General features: G+C 31.2%; 1 long non-coding RNA gene across 1 annotated transcript; it reads right to left on the minus strand.

Annotated features, from left to right (window-relative positions):
• Positions 1 to 20865: 20865 nt before the first annotated feature.
• On the minus strand, positions 20866 to 24182 carry LOC147067053 (uncharacterized). Its single transcript, XR_015071447.1, has 2 exons — positions 23987 to 24182; positions 20866 to 23175 (listed from the first exon to the last, which is right to left on the minus strand). It is a non-coding gene; the product is annotated as an uncharacterized LOC147067053 (long non-coding RNA).
• Between the last annotated feature and the right edge of the window lie 457 nt (positions 24183 to 24639).

The following is a 24639-nucleotide window of genomic DNA, read 5'->3' on the forward strand; positions in this document are numbered from 1 at the left end:
GGCCCCCAGGCTAGGATCTTTGGCGGCCCCCCTACCTATCGCTAAGGATAAAGCCAGTGTGATGCTCCACAGTAGAGTTTTCCAAATGGTTTACGCGGTAAAATTAATGTGTATATTTTTAGTGTTTTTTTAATATTTTAATAAGTACATCCATTTGAATTATGGAGTTGTCGAGTATCGATACACAAATAAAAATTGTATCGTACAAACACATAATTCCTAATTATATAATGCAGGCGACTTTTTTTACTGGTAGGGAGAATTTGTGATGTATATTTATATCACTTATCTGGTCGACTCGCCACGCCGGGCCCTTCCTGAGCCCGGGCCCCCAGGCTAGAGCTCTGTCAGCCCCCCTTTTGTGGGGCCCATGTTTATAACGGTACACGTTAATTCTGTTCAAATAACATTTTAAATTAATACTACATAATTATTATATCGCTGTTCTGGATCCAGGTTGTATGTTATAAATCATATATTTCAGATAATTGATGCTAAAGACTTTAGCCCAAACCAAACCAAAATATAAAATAATGAATAGAATTTTGTTCAGGGGTTCAAATTCCAAGAAACAACCTTATAGAACTGACATCTGTCAGTAATATATTTCGAGCCACGTCTTAACTTCATTAAGTATTTTAACACAGACAACTCCAGAGCACGCGCATAATTTCAGTAGAAGTAGGTAAGACTATATTTTTGTGAATAGCTCCAGAAAAAATAGGTTACAACAGTGTCGCCGTTGGACAGAGGATTTAATATTAACAAAAGCTGTATAGTCCATTCAATTTATTTTCGAGATACTACCGTTCGATAATAGGCCAATGATATTATGAAAATGATGGTGAAAAGGGTTACAATGACTAATAATAATTGTAAATTAACTGAAAGTCGTTTCATATATTTTTTAATGTAAGTACGCTGCTAAATATTACGGTTAAGAATTTTCTATTTGTGACATAATAAGAGCCATTCTACACGAGCAGGTAAGATATCGCGATTCATCCGTTACCAACCGCGCCATCAAACAGAACCATGAGTTTCTAATAAATTAGCCTGTTTACACGAACAACATGGGAGGAGGCGTTCGGAAAGCGGTCGAAGACCGGAACGCCTCGGGAGGCGATAGTGATCCGTGACTGATCATACGCGATCAGCCACAGACATGACATTGACAGGTACGTAAAGTTTACAAAAATAAAAGTGGTCGCTAGCCGGTAAACTGCGGCGTTTTACCTTTTCCCTATCAGCCATAAGCTAACTGCATTAGTGTTACAAGTTTTTCTTCTCCAATAGATCGCTCCCGGTGCTCGTAAATCTTTCTGTATCTTGACTATTCTTCACTTCTTTGTTACATAACAATTAATCGTTCGTCGATGCTTGATCATACATACGTATCACATGGCCAGCCTATTTTAGACGTTGGGTTTTGGCTGAATCGGATGATGCTACCTTTAACAAAGAACTTATAGTCAAGAGCCAAATACCTTTCACAAAACAGATTATATTAATAATTAAAAACATACTATGTGTGAATGCTATAGGACATTAAAAAGTTTAATTTTCAATATTTCAGAACACTTCAATTTTCAATTACATTTCACTTTGACTTCTTTATATACTTGAATGTTAAGTTTACTAATCATAAAATCAATAATGATAAGACGTACTAAAGAGTAAAGACAGATATAAACAGAAAAAAGAAAATGTGTCACCTTGGATTAGGTATCATAATATTGTAGGCTTCATAAAAGTACAATGATGTACCAGACGATTACCTTATTATATTGGTTTTCATCTGACGATTCAGATATTTCAACTTAATATAAATCCCTGGATAATGGTAAAAGACTTTTATTTACTATATTATTATTTATTACATGCAAATGATTATTAAATATTTTTTGATGATGGAATGTATTTAAATGGGAAAATGGCCCTTCGTGTAAACCATTATTCTAAAATATCGCATACCGATTAATAATAGAGGCAACTAATATTGGCAGATACCTACTGTAGGTACCTCTTCTCATTAATTATAAAACAACATTATTCAAGATTTTTATTGAGAAATATTTAATTAAAATTACGACGGTCGTATTTAAGCGATGACTATTTTTTTCCTAAAATTATTCTTCAGTCTTTTTTCTGAAGAAAATTATGTTCATAAGTACATACTCGTACCTATCAGTTTTTGAAATGCTTTTTATCATTTATATTATGTCAAATCTTCCATATTTCTGTCAATGACAGATGGCAGCACTGGTTGTAAACGATCAATTATTATAGTGTAGAAATATTTAAAGCTATACTTCAGCTGGGGCACGGTCTAAAACGATCGTTACTGCGCGACGCTCAGATTGTGAAAACGACGCGTGCAGAACAAAACATAATTTATCATAAAAATTCAACATGCGTCCATTTAGTGTTATATTTATTGTTCTATTTGTAATAATAGTAATACATTCATTGACATGTTTTCTTTTTCAAGTAAATGGGTAACGTTTTTTAGTCATCTTTACACGATTTAAGAATTAATTCCCCCGACGCCATCACAAAACAAATTGACGTGTTCACAGCTCGACTTTCGCTCTCCGATTGGCAGCCAGTCCGAAATTTCGTCGCACCTATAGTTGAAAATTATTTGCCGTTTCACTGAAGTCTGCTCTTAATTAGGTATTGTGGTTACCAAAATAACTTTACTGTTCCTCTCTAGTCATCATCTTTTAGTCCTTCGATACCATAGACTATCGATTAATATACTATTTATACATCATACACTAAAGGTGAATGTTGATTGATAACAGTATGTTTTATTATGAATGTACCATTCCTATATCCGCTGAAGCATAATGTCTCGGGCACCACCTCAAAAAACTCATAACTACTTATCCGTAATTAATTGAAGTAATGAACTTTGCGATAATAAAACAACTAAACTAAGTAATTAAATTTTTAGCACATGCTTATTACTATTTACCACGCAATAGGTAATTACTACCACACGCTTTTCTTTAATGATGTATGATGTACATATGTACATATTATTTCATCCATAACTATACTTATACACTCTATTTATATCTACAATGTGGATAAACTTTATTATTAATACATTAACAAAGACAGTGAGAGCGAACCATTTTTCATGGATGGGGGCCAATCATCAACATTCAATTCGAATTTTAATTGCAACCCATGGTGCCTATATTCAAGTCGTGTAGGTATGTACAAACAATTAAATAAGTGGGTACCTATGCTTATTTTTTTTTTAATATTCCAACGTTTTATTAGCTCGTATTCTTGTTTGTCCCGTGGTTGTTTGTCCAGTACAAATCTTGCAATCGATTTTTAACTAAATTCCCGACTAGCTAGACATTTGAAACTTTTAGAATATATCAGAACACGATGCCAATGCATTCTTTTAATACTTTTAGCAATCTTTAAGCAGAATTGAATTCATTTTCAGTTAATTCTGTTTTGTATAGAAAGTTATTTCAGAAAAATCCGTAAAAAGTAAAAGACTGTTATCGGTTGCTAAGGGGGTGGTCCTAGCAACTAAATTAATAATATATACGTGCGTTACTATAGAAATCAAAATGAAATGTCAAAATGACATTTCAGTATTCTGTATTTGTTTGTTTGTTTGTTTTTTATTTACTTCATATCAAGTACAAGTTTGAGCATATTGAGCGTACATAATTCAACAGAAAATTTAAAAACGTATATAAAAAGTTCTTTTTATCTTGTAATATTTTTTATTTTGATGTTAAAAGCTTAAAGTTTGCCTCTTTAACTTAGGAACATAATTATTGATTAATGATTAATCTTATTGAGTGGGTCAAAAGCGAAAGAGCTTCTCTCCATCACTTACACATTGAGTTATTATTCACATAAAAATAATAACACAGTTTTAAACAGTTTTTATGTAAGTACATTATAAGTTGTTTTATATTATATTAATATAGTATACTGAGCTACTTTGAACATTGTTGAAATTAAAAATAATAATGTTATTTTGTCTATGTTGAATATTTCGGAGTTTTTTTTATGCATTTAAAAAAATTGAGAGTAGCTCTTTTGCTTTTAACATACTCAATTGTAACAATAATTTATTGTAGGTAACACCCTACCATTAAAATTATTATATCAATGGGTATGGAAATACAATAATATTCCAAATACCAAATAATTAATTATAATTTCATTCATTATTAATTCCGTCCAACTTCCCGCCTTCATATTATGCCTAATAAGTCTATTAGATTATTGATTCAGAATTTACCGGTTGTACCTATAGGTAATGCAAATTTTTGATATATTATTTATTTTCAAATACTTTTTTATTATTCATAAAAACATTATATTTTCTCGACGATACGGGAACTTAGAAATCGTCACGTGGATCGCAGGTTCTTCACCGAAAACCAGCGGAAGATCCTTTATATACGATACCTACCCTATATGGCTAACTCAATACAAGCGTAATAAAACATTTCACTATTTCTCACGATATGATGAAATTGATCTTAACAGTAAAATAATGTATTTCTTCAAATATTTTTTCCCACAAATTGTATTTCTTACAGTTTTGTCTGTTGCTATTCCGCATGTGACAAAAGAATGTTTCGCGCGTTATGTCGTAATGTAAAAAAATATTGCTTGTGATGTAATATTGATATTCTAAAAAGATTTTTTTTTAATATATTATCCACTTATTTCTTATTACTATATATCATATTAATACAATTGAATATCATTTGATCTAATTTTATGCGAGACAATCAAGCAAAGAGGCGTATCAGTGTAGTAAAAAGTGCAAAAATAGTGCAAAGTCATAAAATGTATACTCTAGGTACTTATGAAATATTATAACTTTTATTGCCACAATACCATAATATTTTTTAAATAGTTATATTTTAATTAAAATGCAATTGTGGATTAAAGTAACAAAAAAGGCGAATGAACACATTATCATTGTATTGTTAAACTATTAAACAATATTTTATAACACTTTCATTTAAATAAATCTATTTTAGCTGACAGCATGGTCAATTAGGATTCTCTTTCCAGTCAGTCACACTCAGTAGTCAGCCTCTCTGTATTCTTATTGATGTCTGCCCATCTACAGAATTCTTATTTCTCTTTAATATTAAAAATTAATTTATCAATTTGAAGTAGGTATATAAAAATATGTAACATAACAAAACTACTATTAAAGATAACATAATTTTAAAAAGCTCCTTCCGGAAACATTGTACCTATTACGGCGTTTGTTTTATTCTGAAATACACCCTTAATGACAAAAACTCTACTGACAACTGGTCTTTAATTTTTGTATTTTATTCAGTAAATGTTGTTAGTATGTACATATTCTTATTTTTCTTTTGCACAGAAACAATATATTGTTTTTTCTTTCTTTGTAATTAAGTACCTAGTATGTATTTTTTCATCTGTTTAATTAATATTCCACTTTTGACAACCCAGTCGTTTATTAAGTGGACACTCTTTGTCGTTCTCCGCCTACATATTTTCTTTGTTCCAATACCTCAGCTTCTGAAAACGTAGCAAGAATAAGCAAGATGATTATATTATTATCATCACCATCCGACTCAGAATTAAATTAATCATAATAATATTATGTACACACAAACTGCATAAAACTGTAATGCCTAGTCCGGATGAATATAGCCACATCTGTCCTTAAATTAATAATTTAACATTAATAATAAAATTGTTCAAAACTAATTAGTATAAAACAAAAATATAAGATAAACACATCTTAAATAATTATATGTTATTTTCAATATTTACGACTGTTTATGTCAATATAACACTTTGTCATTTAATATTCACTATATTTGAAGACATTCGCATAGCTTTGTATATTTTTCCTCTTATTAAGTCATAAATCAAAACTGCCTTCAAAGTCTTGGTCTATGGCGACTGGTTTAGATTTTAGATTTTATTAATGTCATGGCTGCGGATTCCTTACCGGAGATTTACGAATATATACATTCACCCGCATTTTCAGGTGTAAAGTCCATCCCGACACCCCATTATTTAGACTAGACTACATACAGCGCTCATACAGACTATGAAAGCATTCATATTTTTTTGCATATAAAAACGGTATTTACATCAAACTAAATTTGCCTTTGGCAATTGAGCTTGAGCAAGGCTCCATCCTGAAGAAGGTTCAACATTTTTGGCATTAACTTAATGTCAATGTGTGTAGGTGTGAATACGCTATGAGTTTTAAACAAATGGTTGTGTTCGTCAATCCAGAAACATCGCGATTCATACGGTATGCTTTATTCATAAATTAAGCCATCGTTACCATCATAAATCTCCTAAGAATATTTTAATTTCCCGTAATATTTATTGGTGACTATCTTTTATAATTTTCAATGAATACCAACTTTGATTCAAACGGTGTTTTGGTTAAAATATTTTTTAATTAAATAATTTTAAAAATGCAAAAGCGTTATCCTTGAATTACGAATACATGTGATAAAATACTCAAAAGCAGTCATAATATGAACAAGTACAATAATAAATTAATGTAAGACTGTTTTGGTTAATTATCTTTAATATTTAGGAAGCTCTGTCGTTGGGTTCCTGACATTTCGTGTTGGCATTTTCTCGAGTTTTCTTGCTTATTTGCCCTCCAGTAAACAAAATTATATTACTCACAGATAACCTGATGAAAATAACATTAATGTCCGTATAGTATATGGTAGAAAGTTCCAGTTACGTGGAAAAGAGCTTTTATACTGTTAATCAATTCTAATCCAAAGTGGATAATATCTACCGTATATTGTATTTCTTTAAGTTAATGATTTTTTTAAATGTAGATACCACACCTATTTAATATCTTCTATAAAAATAAGCTTTTCATAATATATTATATTCAATGTTTTAAGGACTAGGTACTATTGGTTTTATATTTTGCCGTATTGTTATATTATACAGATAAAATTATATTCCTACTTCTAATGACCGATTAACCATCAATTTTCATGTTCCAAAAAAATAAAACCATGGTAACTGAACCATCGAAATTAAATAATCGTCCGCAATTCTTGTCTGAAGTTCAGAATTATAAGAGTAGGTAATAATTGGAAGTCGAAACTCGATATCATTTTTTCAACGATAGTTTTAACGCGTTAATAATTTTCCGATGAGGACTTGCATCTTCGGTTTGTCGGGATTTCTATGACTAACATGATATAACGCTGAAAGCTTACTGTGAATGTGCTGCTCTTCTTTTATTTTCATGTTCCAAAAAAATAAAACCATGGTACCACTAAAATACATAATATATTAGGTATATCACAATACTGCCCTAAGTAAAAAGGCAGTGTTTTTGGTTTTGGTGAAATGAGTACCCAAGGTTTAAACTACTATGTAAAATTATTGGATTGTTTTAACATAATCTCTAAATATACGTGTATATTTATAAATTATGTTAAAATCTAATATTTATTTATTTTAAAGATTTTATAAGCTTACAATATTATATTATAAATGGTGTTAAGTGATCATTATCGCAACCAAATTGAATGTACAGGTATATTAAAATGGCAGTGGTTTTACTTATGTGATCATCGCACTCGTTACCTACTACATTGTGTCTACTTTACTATGCATTTTGACTGAAATATTGCAATTCAACTGCTCATCTAATCGATTCTATTTTGTACATTTTTGTTGCCTTGCCAATATTTTACGAAAATAAAAACTGCCGTTATTGTTTCCAGAGCCCTCAAATGCATTTCGATGGTCGTACCTACCTTCAAGCGAAAACACCATTGCGTTCACCGAATTATGAAATTACACCATAAAGCGTGTCAATATTAGTAATACAGTTGGAAATATTTCTCTGATACATACATTATACTTACCTACCGTATATGATTATGATGACATTAACGGAAATAATATTTGAATCCTACATATTTTCAAAAACCTCAAAAACATTTATCTACTTATTAGGAAAAAAAAATCTAGATTTTCTTAAGCCGAGGAGAATTGAAAATCACATTTTTCATTTTTAAGCGATGATTCTTGTCCGATTCTCATTTTAGGAATAGTTGCTAATAACTCCGCTACCTGAGGTGTTCGCAATTCCACCAGTATTGCAAATGACGTGATGTTGGTTAAGGTGATTCATCACTGAAACGGCAAATAATTTTATTTTCAACCATAGGCGCGACGAAATTTTGCACTCGCTTCCATTCGGAGAGAGAATGTAGAGCTGGAAACACGTCATTTTGCTTCGTGATGGCGACGGCCGTAATAATTCTTAAATCGTGTAAAGATGACTTAAAACGTCACCCATTTACTTTAAAAAGAAAACATGTCAATGCATATATTATTATTGTTACTGATAAAACAATAAACAGAACATTAAATACAAATTTATAAGACAAATTATATTTGGTTTGACATGCCTCATTTGCACCCGCGACCCGCAATCCGCGCATCGCCTAGCGACGATCTTTTTAGACCGTGTCTCAACTGAGGTATGGCCTTAATGGTTAATGGATAATAGCCATCGGCGAAAATCGATAGTGAGTTCGATTTCCTCTAGATTTTTTTCTAATACGTATCATTCAGAGATTTTAAAATGGGTAACTATGTAGTTAGTATCGATAAAAAGAATCTTACATTCTTGAATCTAACGTAGGTATATTCAATCTTAAATAATAATACTATAATAATTGTTAATGATTAATTTAATTCTACATTTATAATCAATAATTAAAAACAAACTAGCAATAAATTTACCACCAATAACTTAAAAGTGGAATTAACAAAAATCAAAATCATTATTGTAGTGTGCTACCATGTCAACGCCAGATCACTAAAATTGTTGAATAAAATGATGTTAAATTAGTTAGATAACTACTAAATAATGTTAAGTATATAGAAGCAGCACCAAAATTGGTAATTGGCAAACTATGTAGATAGGTACTGACACTGTAAGATACTTTGAATTATGTAGCTACATATTTAGTTCGCCTGATTACCATGAATTACCATGTTCGATACTAAGAGAATCATATGATGGAGGTTGGGTTGTATTAACAGATTTTATATTTTTAAGAGAAATTCAAATTAACCGTTTGCTTAACCCACAACAATACAAAATATAAGCCAACACATTAATTACTTGCTCGGGAAACATGTGCAAAAACAATAATGATATTACTATGAATTATTTATATTTAGTATAATAGGTATCGGCCCCACGATGGCCGAGCGGCTTACGCGTTGGTTTATAATGTCGTGGGTCCCAGTTTCGAATCCTGGATCTGGCAAATACACATATTGTTTTTCAATTTGTGTTTGGAGTCAGAGTATGGACACAATAGGTTGAGCAGGTGACTAACATCCATTTCTCGTAAAAACAAAAAATCTGTTAATACAAACCTATTACGATTGGACATAGTCAAAAGAAAAAAAGTAATAATAGGAATCGATTATTGGCAGTTAAATTCTAGAGCATAATATTATGAAGATTATTATAAGATATATTACAATTTTGATTTATTCAGTAATTACCATATTATATAGACTGCCTATTAATGTCGACAAGCCGAGAACAAGAATACGTTATGTCTATACCGAAATTCTATTTTCTTAAAAAGAGACGTAGAAATCTTTGCCTTGTTATATTTTAATACACTATTGATCTCCTTGTCTCGTCCTGTAGGTTTAATGTTATACACGACGCCGCTCTGTCTGGCTACTGATTCAGGCAAGAAGAGCAATGTCTCTTTACTATTACAACGAGATATTACAATAAAAATATTTGTTTAATAAATGTTATAAGATATAAAATTTCAAACATATTCCTCATATGGATTTTTTTATCGGGAAGCAATCTAATATTTGAATGGTCCTTCAGTAAACTCATGATTTCCAAGGATTTATAGCATATTATGTAGTGTGTACCCGTCTTGTTGGAACCACAATTTTGTCACATAATATATATATAATATCTTCTAATTTAAGTCGAAAATAATTTCGGATCATTGAACGCTATCGGTCACCATAAACCAGTGTTTCCCAACCTCATTTCTGCCAAGCCCCACTTCAACGCTTCAAAAATCTCCATGAAATGTAGGTATAGTTACCTAACTAGATCTGAAAAATAAATGAATTGCTTCAAATAAAAAATGCACATAGGCAACACTATTTTACCACGTTTTTATTAGCTCGTATTCTTGTTTGTCCAGTACAGATTTTTTCTTGTGCAGTACAAATATTTTCTTGTTTGTCCAAGATTTTTAACTAACTTCCCGACTAGCTAGACATTTGAAACATTTAGAATATATCAGAACACGACGACAATGCATTCTTTTACTACTTTTGGCCATCTTTAAGCAGAATTGAATTCATTTTCAGTTAATTCTGTTTTGTATGTTTCGGAAAAAAATCCTTAAAAGTAATATTTACTACTCACTATTATTAATTGGTTGCTAATTGGGTCCTAGCAACTAAATTATTAATATATACGTGCGTTACCATGGAAATCAACATGAAATGTTAAAATGACTTTTCTGTATTCTATAATATTTATTCAGTATTTCTATCAAGTGCAATAAAAAGTTTTTATTAATACATAGAATTGTCAAGTTTATATGATTCAACAGAAAATTTAAAAACGTGGTATTTAAAAAGTTATTTTTATCTTGTAATTATTTAATTTAACTTTCGTAAGTAAATATGTATTACATGTACAAGTTGGAAGAAAATTAATGCAATCATTGTGCTAAGCTTCGTCTTCAAATGATTTTCATGATTACCTTTTTGCCCCTTAAAACATTAAAATTGCCCTCCGATGGGGCGTAAGCCCCATGATGGGAATCACTGCCATTAAATGTTAGTACAACACCAGCCTCATCTTGGAAGAAATCATCGACAGATAAAAGTGCGCTCCAGACAATCATTTTTTTATAATGCAATCGACCCTCATGAATCTCTTGAGGATTTTCACTCAATTTTGCTTGTCCAGCCAAAAATAAATCTTTGGTTAATTAGATTTTATTGGCAAAAACGGGTATTATCATTGTATGATCATCATATTAAATTTATCATTGCTATGATAAAATTTAATTGTTTTAGTACGATATTGAACAATTTATATACCGCACCGTAGAAAAACAAATGACGAACACTGTCGAAAACAACTGAAGACCACAAGCAAATATCATTCTATGTTAAATCTGTATCATTTTGAGTAAATCGATTTTTAAAGTTTCAAACTCTGAATAGTTGTTACAATTAATCTTTCACTATAATTTTTAAACGATTTTTATAATTATTTAACATAAAAATATGGTTAATAAACACTACTATTTATTTGAAAATTTACTCAATTGACAAAAATACAATACATATTACCCATTATTCGTGCACATGGAATGATGTTTCCTTGACCACCTTTATTAGAAACACGTTTTTATATGACACAGATTTATTTTTCCGAAAATGTTTTTACACATAAAATACATTAAGAAATTCTCCACAAGATGGCATTACCAGTTCATTTGATACAAAAAATGGACTTGGAATGATAATAATTGTTTGTGGTCATCAACTGTTAAAAAAATTACGGCAAAAGTTTTTGATACATGACCACAATCATCACTTTACCCACTTCGTTGTGATTTAACTATTTTTAACTATATTTAACAATTTTATTTTCACAACTTTTACTAACTGAACCATCGAAAATAAATAATCGTCCGCAATTCTTGTCTGAAGTTCAGAATTATAAGAGTAGGTAATTGGAAGTCGAAACTCGATATCATCTTTTCAACGATAGTTTTAACGCGTTAATAGTTTTCCGATGAGGTTTCGGTTTGTCGGGATTTCTATGACTAACATGGTATAACGCTGAAAGCTTGCTGTGAATGTGCTGCTCTTCCAAGGATAATATTTCGGCCGTTGTCAGTATTGTTTGCAGGAAATTAAGAGTCTTGTCGGGAAAATATGGATACTTTTTTATTTTGCTTCAGACTGTGCTGCTAGACTCGAAACTGATATTTTTACGATATCTATCTTGACAACCAACATACATGATGACTAGACGTGTAATCTGGTCATGAGAAATGATTTTTTTTCTCGCAGCAACTGTTCCAGACGAATACGGGTGACTGTATTCGTCACTAAAATTGAATATTCCTATCATTCTTACCTATGTATATTACTATGCGTACTTGACACCCGCGGTGGAGTAGTGGCAGAGCGTGGCCGTGGGTCACTGGTTTGGAACTCGAGTCTGGCAAATTTACATGTTGACTAATTTATTCGGTTACATGTAAATTGTAAATATTACATTTCATCAGCGTGTCAGAGATGGCGGTATAGTATTGAGATCAAAAATGACGCATTGTTCCCGGATAATTGCAGACGGTAATGTTCCAATTATTGCATTCATTAAAAATATTAATTTGAGTTTGACTGGTATTCAATATCAGCTGATAATAATAAATCTGATACCTACATATTTTCTTCTGTCATTTTCTTATATGCCGGTGATTTTTATATATAATATATATATAATATAATAAGGTATTTTATTTAGATATGAATTTGACCTCAATGCTATACGGCCATCTATTTCCGATACAATATGTCATAGCAAACTGTGATACGACCAACTGCATACGTACACTTTTATTCACTGCGTATTTTTGATCCAGAGCAAGGACCTAAAGTGTTCAGCGAATGGTGAATAATTTTGGCTCGTAAACAACCTGAAGATATAAAAACTTTATTTATGTTAATGTACTCCGCTGAAGAACAAAGACATTAATATTAATTGGTTGTTAACTGTTCATCATGTTCGTTTTTGGGAAGGTGGCAAGAGGTACTATAAAACTAACTTAAAACAAATATAATTATATTAAATTGAAATGCATAGTAACGTATTACAGTCTAAATGCACATAACATATTATAGTACCTAGGAACTTATTACGATTCTATTATATACCAACTAGGCTAGAATTAGCCCATAACTAGGGTTTACGAAAAAAAAAACTCAAAACCATTATGTAAAGAGTTTCTCTTAAGTTTGAAATGTAATGAAAGCCATCACAAATAATGAAAAATCACTACTCCATAAAAGGGCACTTAAAAGGAAAATGTATCTTGTATAGTGTGCTCTAGACAGATGGCAATAATTTGTTTTACTATTTCCGGCGTTGACTTTTATCTCAGTCCGTTGGTTTTAGGTGAAATGTTCCAGACAATTAATATTGTGTTATTGGAAACGTTTCCATGTAGGTACCACGGATATTATTTATCAATGATATTTTAGAAAATGTGGCTTTTAGAATACAGATAATATAAATCTTCATTATATATATATATGTATATATATATATATATATATATATGTATCATACAACCAATATTATTGTACACGAGTAATATCCCAATATATTTTACGTTTAGTACTATTACTTAATAAACCATTTCTTTTATTCAAATGAATAATTCACAAGATTTTGAGAATGTTACATTCTATATATTGAACATACATAACTTGAAAACACCTCAGATATGTACCCACTAGAAAAAAATATACTTATTTGAAAAAAAAAATACGAAACTCGACGGGATTTGAACCCGTATAACCATACTAGCCTCATATCTAAATTGTCGTCATTAGATAGGAGACTCGTAGCATTTGGTTAATGTACTGATTGGCGCGACACCAATGGTTATACGGGTTCAAATTCACATATTTATGTATATTAAAATACAATGTATTGTAGAAACCTCTAACGTAACGTGTATCATTTTAATAAACACGTTATTTCTAAAATGTAAGCAGTTATCACACGGGTGTTAGAGATTCACATACCGGTATTTCAAAATCGTTATCCCAGGGTTTTTCGATACCGAAATACCGGTTTTAAAGATCAGGCAATACTGATATATTTGGTATTGAAAGTGTAAAAAAACCTATTAATTAACATAAAAGCTTTAACAGGACTGTAATTTTTTTGTCGGGTTAAAGAATAATAATAATATTAATGATAATATAAATAAATGAGCAATATTGTATGCACAATATGTACATTTAACACTTTCTTCATTATATAAATTTATTGAAAGATCATTCGAAGTAGAAAGTGCAGTGAAAGATACTTCAGCATTACTACCTTTGCCTATTTTTAAAGATTGACATATTATATGTACCTATTTAGATATTTTAGCTATAAAATATTTTTTTAAAGATATTTTTATATCTATATATTATATCGGTAGGTTTTTGCCATATATATCACGAATAATGGTACTAATACCGGTATTCAATTGGGAATACCCAAATACCGGTATTGGTGTTTTCATTTGGTATTGCAATCCTTAATGGGTGTTATTACAAACACTCGAAGATGACGGATTTCTAACTACCTGTTATTTAGATAAATCAAATCATTCAAACTTGAAGTGAGAAGTGAAATTTACATTCATTTTTGTGCGTAGGTATAAATCTTTGCGAGCAGTTTTTTGTCTTTCCTGTAAAATTTAATTTTGTCACATCGGAGCTTTTAAAAGCTCAATGACGATATATTGTTATCTAATATTCAGTAATTATTCGCCGTATTTGTAATATATAATAGATTTTTCCATATAGTGACCAGATACAATGTCAACACGGCAATAAAATGGGGGGGCTATTGCACGTAGAAACCTGACGTACTGACTGAATTTTGAGGACCCGTACGAAAAAAAATAACAATAGAATTTTAATTTTCAAAATATTTGCAGGTTGCAGGGTAAAAGTTCTTACGTCGCGTTTTTAAGACTAAGATTTTAAAATCATAGATTTTGTCAAATGTAAGCAAATAAATAGATACTTACTTATTTAATTTGTAGAAATAGCTGAAATTTAGAAAATCATTTTTAACACTAAATAAAATTACTTATTCAAAAAATTGAATATAACAAAATATCAAAAACTTAATTATAAGTACATAAATAATGTAAGAGAAATAAAAAAAGATACACCAATTCATTTATAAGCCAATGAACTTCCAAAATCACAATCTTCATACAGTACCTACACAAAATTACAAAAAATTAGAAGTTCGTCAATTTTTCATGTCGTATTCAATAGTGAGTGGCTACCTAGCGTATATATCAATTAATAGCCATATCGTGATATTATTACGCTTAGCCTACCTACCAACTGTACCTACTTGTATTACTTTATTATTGTAAACCAGATTGTTTCAAAATGTTTGCCTCAGCGCCCGGGGGCACTGTGATGATTATCGAAGGGCGCGTCGAGATTTTTGAAAAAAAAGTTTAACTTAGGCAGTCTCAACAAAACTCCTACGCCTAATATGATAATATTATACAGAAATTCACATGTATTCAAGACCTATTCAGAGTTCAATTTTTATGTTACGTACTTTACGTTAGCAGAAGAAGAGCATCTGATTAAACTGTTTTGCGACAACATGCTAAAAATGACATTAAATTTATCAATATGAGACTGGTTGAGTTTTAGCGAATTCAGGTACCATTTACAACTACTTACTCCTACAAAACTGGATCTTTAACGGCACCTGTAACAAAACTAAAGCCTCAATATGGTATTGAAGAAGGGAATAGATTATTCGAAGGTTTGAGAAACTGTGTGGTGAACAATTATACACCTCACTCACAAGCTATACACCAATACACTACATTTTGAAGCATGGTTTTTAATGTGTGAGTGTCCTCCTAAAATAAAACACACATTATATTATACGTGCAATAGTGTCTGTTGCAACTTTCAAATACACCAATATTATGAACAGAGGACTAGCTTAGAATTAAGTATTCTTGACACGTGTTTAAGTTTATCCCATATTCTTTCACACTCGAGATCGGTTGCCTATTACTCCACACCCGTTAGGTATTTCAGTCCCAATTAATTCAGTGTTCCCTGATCTCACTGATCGGATTTTTAGGGCGCTAGAAAAAGTCTTTATAATATACACTAAATCCGCCGTGAAAGGACTCAGTTTAAAACCACTTTCGTAGATCATGACTGTACAAAAGTAGGTAGGTAGGTACTATACCTATACCAATAGTTGACATTTCTTGAATACAGTTTTTGCCACTGATATCAACCCAATCATAAATTTGTACATATTATTCTGTTAACTTGACCATCAGACTTAAACGTATATCCGTAGAACAGCATAAATATGAATTCGTTTATAAGTTTTTGCACGGACACTGTAAATACTTAAATATATTATATTATTACGGGTTGTGGACATGCAAACTGACTCTATTTAATTCGTAATGCTAATTTTATGTAAATGACATTCGAAGTATTCCATTCTAAATACGGTGTAATGGCGACAGCAACAATTTAAACATTGAAGGATGCATTCTAACGGCAATAGTATTTTAAATTAAACCGATTTAAATACGTAGTTATTTTTCTTACTGTAACCTTTTGCCTCTACCTATAAATACTTGGTTAATGTGTGTCTGGGCCCGAAAGGTAAACTAGTTTAATTGTCAAAATATCATGTTTTGCCGTGACAAGTGGTTACAATATAATATTATGATTTACACAAAAACAATAAAATTATACAAAACGCTGAAAATATCAGACTGATTCACGAATGGCAGAAACGCATTCAAGTAGTTAGTACCTATAAAAACTTTCATAATATTATATCGGTTCTTTGCTGAAGTGGTAAGTTTATAATAAATTTAAATAGTAATGTGCCAGTAAGATTAAATTAGAGAAATAGATAATAATTCTAAATACACAACGGATTATAATAATATTTAAGCATTTTAGTCATTTCTGATGATTTAAAATTGCACAAAGTTTAGTAGAGGCAATCATATTTGAATCGTGATGATAACGGCCCATATGCTCAGCATAGGTCAAAATGGAGCTTTTATAGTATTTTCAGAGCATAACCCTGGACATTCCTTAAACGTTGTAGATATTCTATTTATATAATTTTGAAGCCTTATTATCATTTATATTTATTTTAAACATTTGATGACTACATAAAGTATTTTTATTACATAAAATAGTATTCTTTCAAACCTCTCGCTCTAATGTTGTAGAATATATTTATATTTCAGTACGTCCATGTGAAGTGGTGTTAAGATTTATTTTTTAAACGTATTATAGTATTTTTTTGAAATACACCATTTCTAGTGTAAGTGTAGTTAAATAGAAATGGCGTATTTCAAAAAAATACTACCTTATTCTTAGGGCAATAATTATTATAAATCAATCATTATTCGTAGGATGTTTATCACATTTGAATGGTCAAAGACATAGCTTATAATCAGTATCTTTAGAATAATTATCTTCAAACGTGTTAATCGTGCCCATTTTTTGAATAATAAAATGCCTAATTCTTGTCAAATTTGGGATCACAAAGATTATAAAATATATTTTTTTAACGTAATTATGTCACTATATAATGTTAACATTAATTTTACTAATGGTGTTATAAATGCGTTTAAAAATTAATACATCTAAAAAATCTTAACACCACTGCACATGGATATACTGAAATATGAGTATATTCTAAAACATTAGAGCGAGAGGTTTAAAAGAATACTATTTTATGTAATAAAAATACTTTATGCAGTCATCAAATGTTTAAAATAAATATAAAGGATAATAAGGCTTCAAAATTATATAAATAGATTATCTAAAACGTTTAAGGAATGTCCAGGATTATGCTCTGAAAATATCATAAAAGCTCCATTTTGACCTACGCTGAGCATGTGGGCCTTTAAATGCACAAAATACTAGCTATAGATAAATAGCTAAATGACATTTACTTAATTAAACTATGTAGAATTCGAACAGTCAAAAAACAATTATAAAATTCATATGACTTCAAATAATATCTGATGACAACGAACCTCCTATGGGATTTCCCACGTTTTTAGAATAATGTATCCCTAGTCTTACCTATATCGCGTTCTATTTATTTTTTTAATTTAACTTTTTATACCGTTGTATAGAAGTGGTTGATTGAAAATATCAACTGCAAAACTCGACTAGAAAAGTAAAATAGGCTGTAGGTACCTCGCCCACAAAGCTGTATTGTGCTAGGGGGTAGGTAGTTGAATCATGGGTAGGTATTTTGGTAGCCATAAATTTCTACTTTTAAGGAGTGCTGTAATCTGTTGGCCACTTAGCTAATTAACCAAGAATACCGAAAACTCTGTTGTATAAATTAGTTCACCTAGGAGAATACGGCTATTATCATTTTTTACATACCTACTTCATTCTAATATATTTGAAAAAAAACCAGACTTTTCCAATATAACTTCCAATATAGCTTTCACGCAAGAACTTAGGGTTTTTTATTTGAGTTAGGTGTGGTGAAGATTCTTATTATTTGGTATTGGTTATTTTTTTGATAAATTATTAATGACATCACAATCCACGCCCATTTGAATACAGGTAGAATTATAGAATTAATAGAATACAGGTAGAAAATACGCTAACGACGCGCCTAGTGCGTAACGATCAGGTGGCTATTAGATGTAATTAGCATGCTATTATATACGAAAACGTGGGTAGTTTCTAGAAATTGTTTATTTTTTGAGAAAATCATTTTTTTCTGCCAACTATTCACTGTAGGTAGAAGCACTCCTTACTAAACGTAGTTATGCCACAATTGTATCACAAATGACAAGTGAATACTTACATTGAAAGAACAATAGTAATGATGTGTAAAATATAAAATAATAAGATAATTTTAATTTTAAAAAAAAATTGGTTGGTTTTCCCAGAGAGGTCGATCTGAATGGCCCCACAGACGCCAGTCCCGTTCTTATCAAACTATGTATGCTGTAATTTAAAAATATTATTGACAATACAGAATAACACGAAATTGTTATGACTACATATTACTACAGTCTGATTTTTCAAAACAGTAAATTCAGGCTGTGATTGATATCAGATAATATGTTGGGTTTGCTGATAATAAAACAACAATAATTTATATTTAACTTCATATATTTTAATCCACTGGTTAAAAAAATATAATCACACAATAATTTTATAAGCTAAGAATACGATAGTTAAACATAAGCTGTTGCTAATGCGTCCAGAACAGTGAATAAGGTTTGATTAGCTTTGCAAATCGGCGACAATCGATAGCGTCATAAGTAGGGATTGCAATACCGATTGAAAATATCAATACCGGTATTTCGGCATTTCCTATTGAATACCGGTATTCGTAAAATAATTGGAAAAAATAAGTATCTGGTACCAATAAATATAATATGTGTACTTATATTAATCGTACTCGATTTCCTATTCATAAACTAGTATCGGTAACGACTGATGGAGTTCTTGCTATGTTTGAGAATCATGTTGCGTTTATTACTTTATGTAAAATTGAGGAAACAGTACCCACTTTTATCAGTTATCATTGCAATATACACCGGCAGCCATGGCTCCCACAAGGGGGGGGGGGTCTGACAGGGCTCTAGCCTGAGGGAAGCCCGGCGCAGCGGGTCGACCAGTTAAGTAATCAAACACAAACCACAAATTTGCTCGAAAGTCGCCTGCGGCGCTATTTTCCTCAAGGAATATTTAATTTTTAAAATACATGGCTGTGCGATGCAATTTGATGTGATATGATTTTCGATGTACTTAATTAAATGTTAATTCATATTGTATAGAATTTATTTTAAGTATGTTTCCTGGCAAAGTGTTGTATGTTACTTGGCTACTACAAAATTTCTAATTTATTCGATTTACAGGTAAATTGTGTAACTATGTTGAAATTACAGTTAATGTGTACCTACTTAATTTCTTTAGAAGTGAAAGACATAATAATTAATAACTAATTACTTTAAATAATTCGATGTTTATGTATCGTTATGTTTTATATGTATAAAATATCTGTTTTCAAAATACATATTTGAATTATAAAAAATGGGTTTTTATTGTTCTCGCACAATGACATATTCATTGTTCTCGCATGATATAATTACAAGTGATATCGGTCGATCGCCATAAATATTATTTTCAACTAGTCGATCCAAGAAAAAAAAACTGTGGCCATCCCTGCTATACACTAACAAAACGTATGGTACACCTACGTAAGGCATTTAGATTCTTTAATGCAGTGTCTGTCAAACCATCGTCGCTATTATAAGTGTACCGCGAAAGAAGAAGCCTGGGAATCTATTCGTATTGTGTATTATAGCGCCTGTATACGTACATGGATTTACTTGCAGTAATAGTGTGTATTTTAAACTATCGCGACAATGGCTGTTTACACGTAAAAGTGCTTATTGCCTATCCAATCTCATTCTTCAAGAATAAGCGAGACGCGATGTTGTTATTTTATAGTTCTATTTGACAGGTAGTGAAAATCGGTTAACCTCAAAATGAGTCTGCGCGGTGTAGGTCATTTTTTTTTTACCGGCAAGTTCGCCGATACCGAACAATCCAAATTGTCGCGTGAAAATTCAGAGGTTACCGAGCTTAGTTGCCGAGCTTTTTTGATTTGTGCATGCAAATTTGGATCAGTATATTCAATTAGTTACTACAGTCATTTAATCTCTGTTGCTTTTTGGATCGTCGCATCTTTCCGAATTAGGTTTATTGTCGCCCATGTAAATGAAATAAATTATAAACGGTAGACAGTGGCACGTGACGTAGTAGCCCGATGCACTGACTGATTTTGAGAACCCCGACGATAAAACGTGAACAATTTTATTTTATTTTTCCAAATAAATCCATGCATTCAAACAATTTAAAAAAAATATTTTGTATACATTATGGAAAACATGGATTAATTGAAACAGTCTCCTTTCTTAGAAATCATAAGCATTAATACGTAGGCCGTTTTTTACCGTTTAAAATGTGTGTATATTATTTTACAAAATATGGGGGGAGGCGCCAATATTAGATGTTTTTTAAATGGGGCGTAGTAACATAAAGTTTGGAAACTACTCCTCTAAAATATACAATTATCATAATGAGTATTATTTCATACGGATGCTTATTTTTTTTTTATATATTAAGAAACTTCCATACCAAAGTTCCCAAAAGCGTGCACGTGAGCGCGGATGTGCTCCCAACCCTATTTGAAGGTACCCGCATAAAAATGTTGATAAACAGAAAAGAAATGTTTTATATGTATATTATAATCATCTCATTTATGTAAAAAATCTATTAAATAAACGAAAACTATTAATACATCATCCACTATGTGGAGAACTATAATGATCCTCTTAGGATCGTAGGTACATAGTAATGTAAAAAATTATTACTTGAATTTTGAAATTAGGTAAGTAGGTACCTAACAATTCGGTCCAAAAGTAAAATAAACAAAATTTCATCCACAAACGGTTAATTTATTGTAATATTAACCTCTCAATGTTATTCAATTCACTTCTAAATATTGTAAATAATTCTGATAAAAAGTCACAATGTTCTTAAATTTTGGGCCTGGGCGCAATTTTGGATGTTTTATTTATTATTAACCGTTAAAAACTGTGATTTCTCAATCAAAAAAAGAATCCACCAATTGTTCGTTAAATTATAGGCTATAGGTATTTAGTGTTACGGGTGTCTAAAATTATGGAAGATAGATTTCCAAAATATGTGTCCGCCATTCCATTCTTGATCATAATAATATGTTACTGATCAGAAATCACTTGGAACTTGGAACCCCTGTGCTTCACCAACAAATTTTATTATTATATTTAATAAAAGAAAAATGGTACAGTTCGGTTATGAGGAATACAGCGGAAAACACATTTTGAAAATATCCGATATACTGGATTATTTGTTAGTTTGGGTTAGTTTGGGTTAGTTTAGGTTAACCTAACAAATAATTCAGTATATCGGCTATTTTCAAAATGTGTTTTCCGCTGTATTCCTTATAACCGAACTGTACCAAAAAATATATCATTTAAGAATGATCGACATTCTTAGTAAATAACAAATTGAATTTAATCATCAATTCCAAATCTTGGATTGATATGATACATAAAAAAGTCGTCGATACCATCACCAGAAGCTTCTGAAATGCCAACAAATACCTGATGTACAGCTGTCGACTGATCTTTTTCTCTCTCTCTTGGCAATGGTACTTTATGTTTATTCGAATTTTTTTGGTGCTTTATTGGTAAGTTATATTTGGGTGGTTTGTATGACACAGCTTCAATATTAAAAGATTCTTCAAAAATATCTTTGTCAGCAAACCCACCGCATTGTTTACCTACTGACTGCGTCTTCTTAAGTTTATCCATCAGCCGATCGTTCGTCAATTGTAACTCCTTGATTACCTTCTGATGAGCAAACTTTATCTGTGAAAGTTTTACATCAAAAATTGTTTTCAAATCTTCAACTTTGCCGCACGTACCAACGAGGTGGGTGGATGGTTCGCATGTATTAAAGTCATACATCATATTACCTTGATGAGTAAGCAACATTTCATCGACAGACTGTATTAATGTATCCATAAACTCCATGTCCGCATCTTTTCTATCTTCCACCTTTATACAAGGATCAGTACGCAACTTTTTCATTAGATAAATTACACTTTTCTTATTTATATTGCGAACAAAAATTATTCTTCCATCCAAAGGATCGACCGCCATTGATGATATTTCTTTTCCCATTTCATCGACCCGCGTAAGTGTAATCACATCATTATTAGTGTTACAAGCATTACTGATATCAGTCATATACACAAACCCACCAGGACTATTTCCAGTCACGAACACATTTCGATGGTCAAAACTCATACTGAATCGAGCGTCTTTTATGTTTGGTTGTATCTTAAATACTTGTTTGTTTTTCGCTAAATATACCAATATATCATTATGTTTGTCAATAAACATTTTGTTGCCAAGCTGATCTTGAATTATTGTAGAATCTATCTTTTTTGCTATATACGGAGATTTTCTTCCTGTTTTTTGGTCAATCATAACGCCATTTTTTTCATAGCTTATTCTTCCATTAAGGAAAAGTATTCTACCCGGTTTTGCGTTGAGACGTGATATTTCACCTGGAAGTGAGTAGAAGTTGTTGCCGAGGTGAATTCTTGATGTGATACATTTGTCCTCGCTTATAATATGTGCGGCCACAGTCACTATCAAGTAAAGTCCAACAGTAACCCAGGCGAACCTGTAAAAAAAATGATCGTCAATAATGCGTGAAGAGAATGCGTTGACTCGTACGAAAATCGAATAAGTAAAGTCAACAACCATAAAAAACAATAACGGAGATACACTAACAATACACTAGGTACATAGTTAAATGAATACAACATTTTTATTACAAAATTTGTATGTTTTTTAAACACCAAATGACCGTCCATTCTGGTGAGAATTAAAAAATGGTAACCGGACAAAACAGAACAGTGACAAAACAGAACAACCAGGGGAAAAATGAAAAGTTAATTTTCGTGGAATCTATTTAGGTTATGTTAGGTTAGGTCATTATTTCGTTATACCTAGTCACCCAGTCATTTTGAACATATTATATTGATTAAGCTGAGATATCCTAAGCTTGCCGGCAACACCGAGTTAAGTCCCGTTTATTTGAGGCTTTCTAGCGATTAGGAATGCAGAAATTAGGTATATAATTTGATTTATTATGGCGTATTGAAAATCTGTGCTATTAAAAATCTATCAACATAATAGAGATAGGACAATTTCAATATTAAATTTATATTTTTACTGAAAGGTCATATTTATCGTTGTTCTGTTTTGTCACTGTTCTGTTTTGTAATGGAACCATCTACTAGGCATGTAGGCTAGCCGAGGTTTACAAACACCTATGGGCGTGGTATATAAATACTTAACTAAAATTTGGTATGAATAAAGCCCTCGTTCAGCAAAAAAAAGTCCCTATCTAATCAATAAACACTGCCAACTAAAAATTACGAAAATGCACACCGGGTTGTGGAAACGATTTTTAAAATGCTGTTTCTTACATGTCGATTATCTGGTGCACTACACTGCACTTGTACACAATTATTGAATAACTATAAATGTACAGGTTAGTTTAATTATTATACTACGAAGCGACTATCTCATCATACATAATATTATTATAAATTAGTATGTACAATTATTAATTAGTGAGCCGACAGTGGGCGACAATTTTTCTTGTTTACGTTTCGCTACTGCGGACTTGAATACTGTGGAAGCAAATAGAACGATTAATTTTAGCACCCTCTAATCCAGGGGTTCCCAACCATATTTATACCGGGATAGCGAAAAATGGAATGGCGGGTTTTTTTCTAATAAAACTTAGACAGAAAATACTAGGTATATGTTTGACAAATAAAATTAGTTCTATTTTTTACAATAACTCACGAGAGATGTCTAAGAAAAGGACCTTTATTATTTTAAAAATCAGGAAAATTTTATTTTTATAAAAAAACATATGAAATTTTAGGTACATATCCCCACTATTACGATCGATGCACTCCGTGAGCCGTGGCACTAGGTCCTTGATTCCTTTGTCATAGAACTCCGGCGCCAACATCCTCAAAATTGTTCTCATCTCTTCCTCTGCAGTCTACGTCCTCGTCGGTCTCGAAGCGTTTTCCGGCCAAATGTTACTTCAGGTGAAGAAAAGGAT

This window comes from Rhyacophila brunnea, unplaced genomic scaffold, assembly GCF_057557595.1.
Source record: "Rhyacophila brunnea isolate RB1 unplaced genomic scaffold, BYU_Rbru_1.0 scaffold_4, whole genome shotgun sequence".
Classification (NCBI taxonomy): domain Eukaryota; kingdom Metazoa; phylum Arthropoda; class Insecta; order Trichoptera; family Rhyacophilidae; genus Rhyacophila; species Rhyacophila brunnea.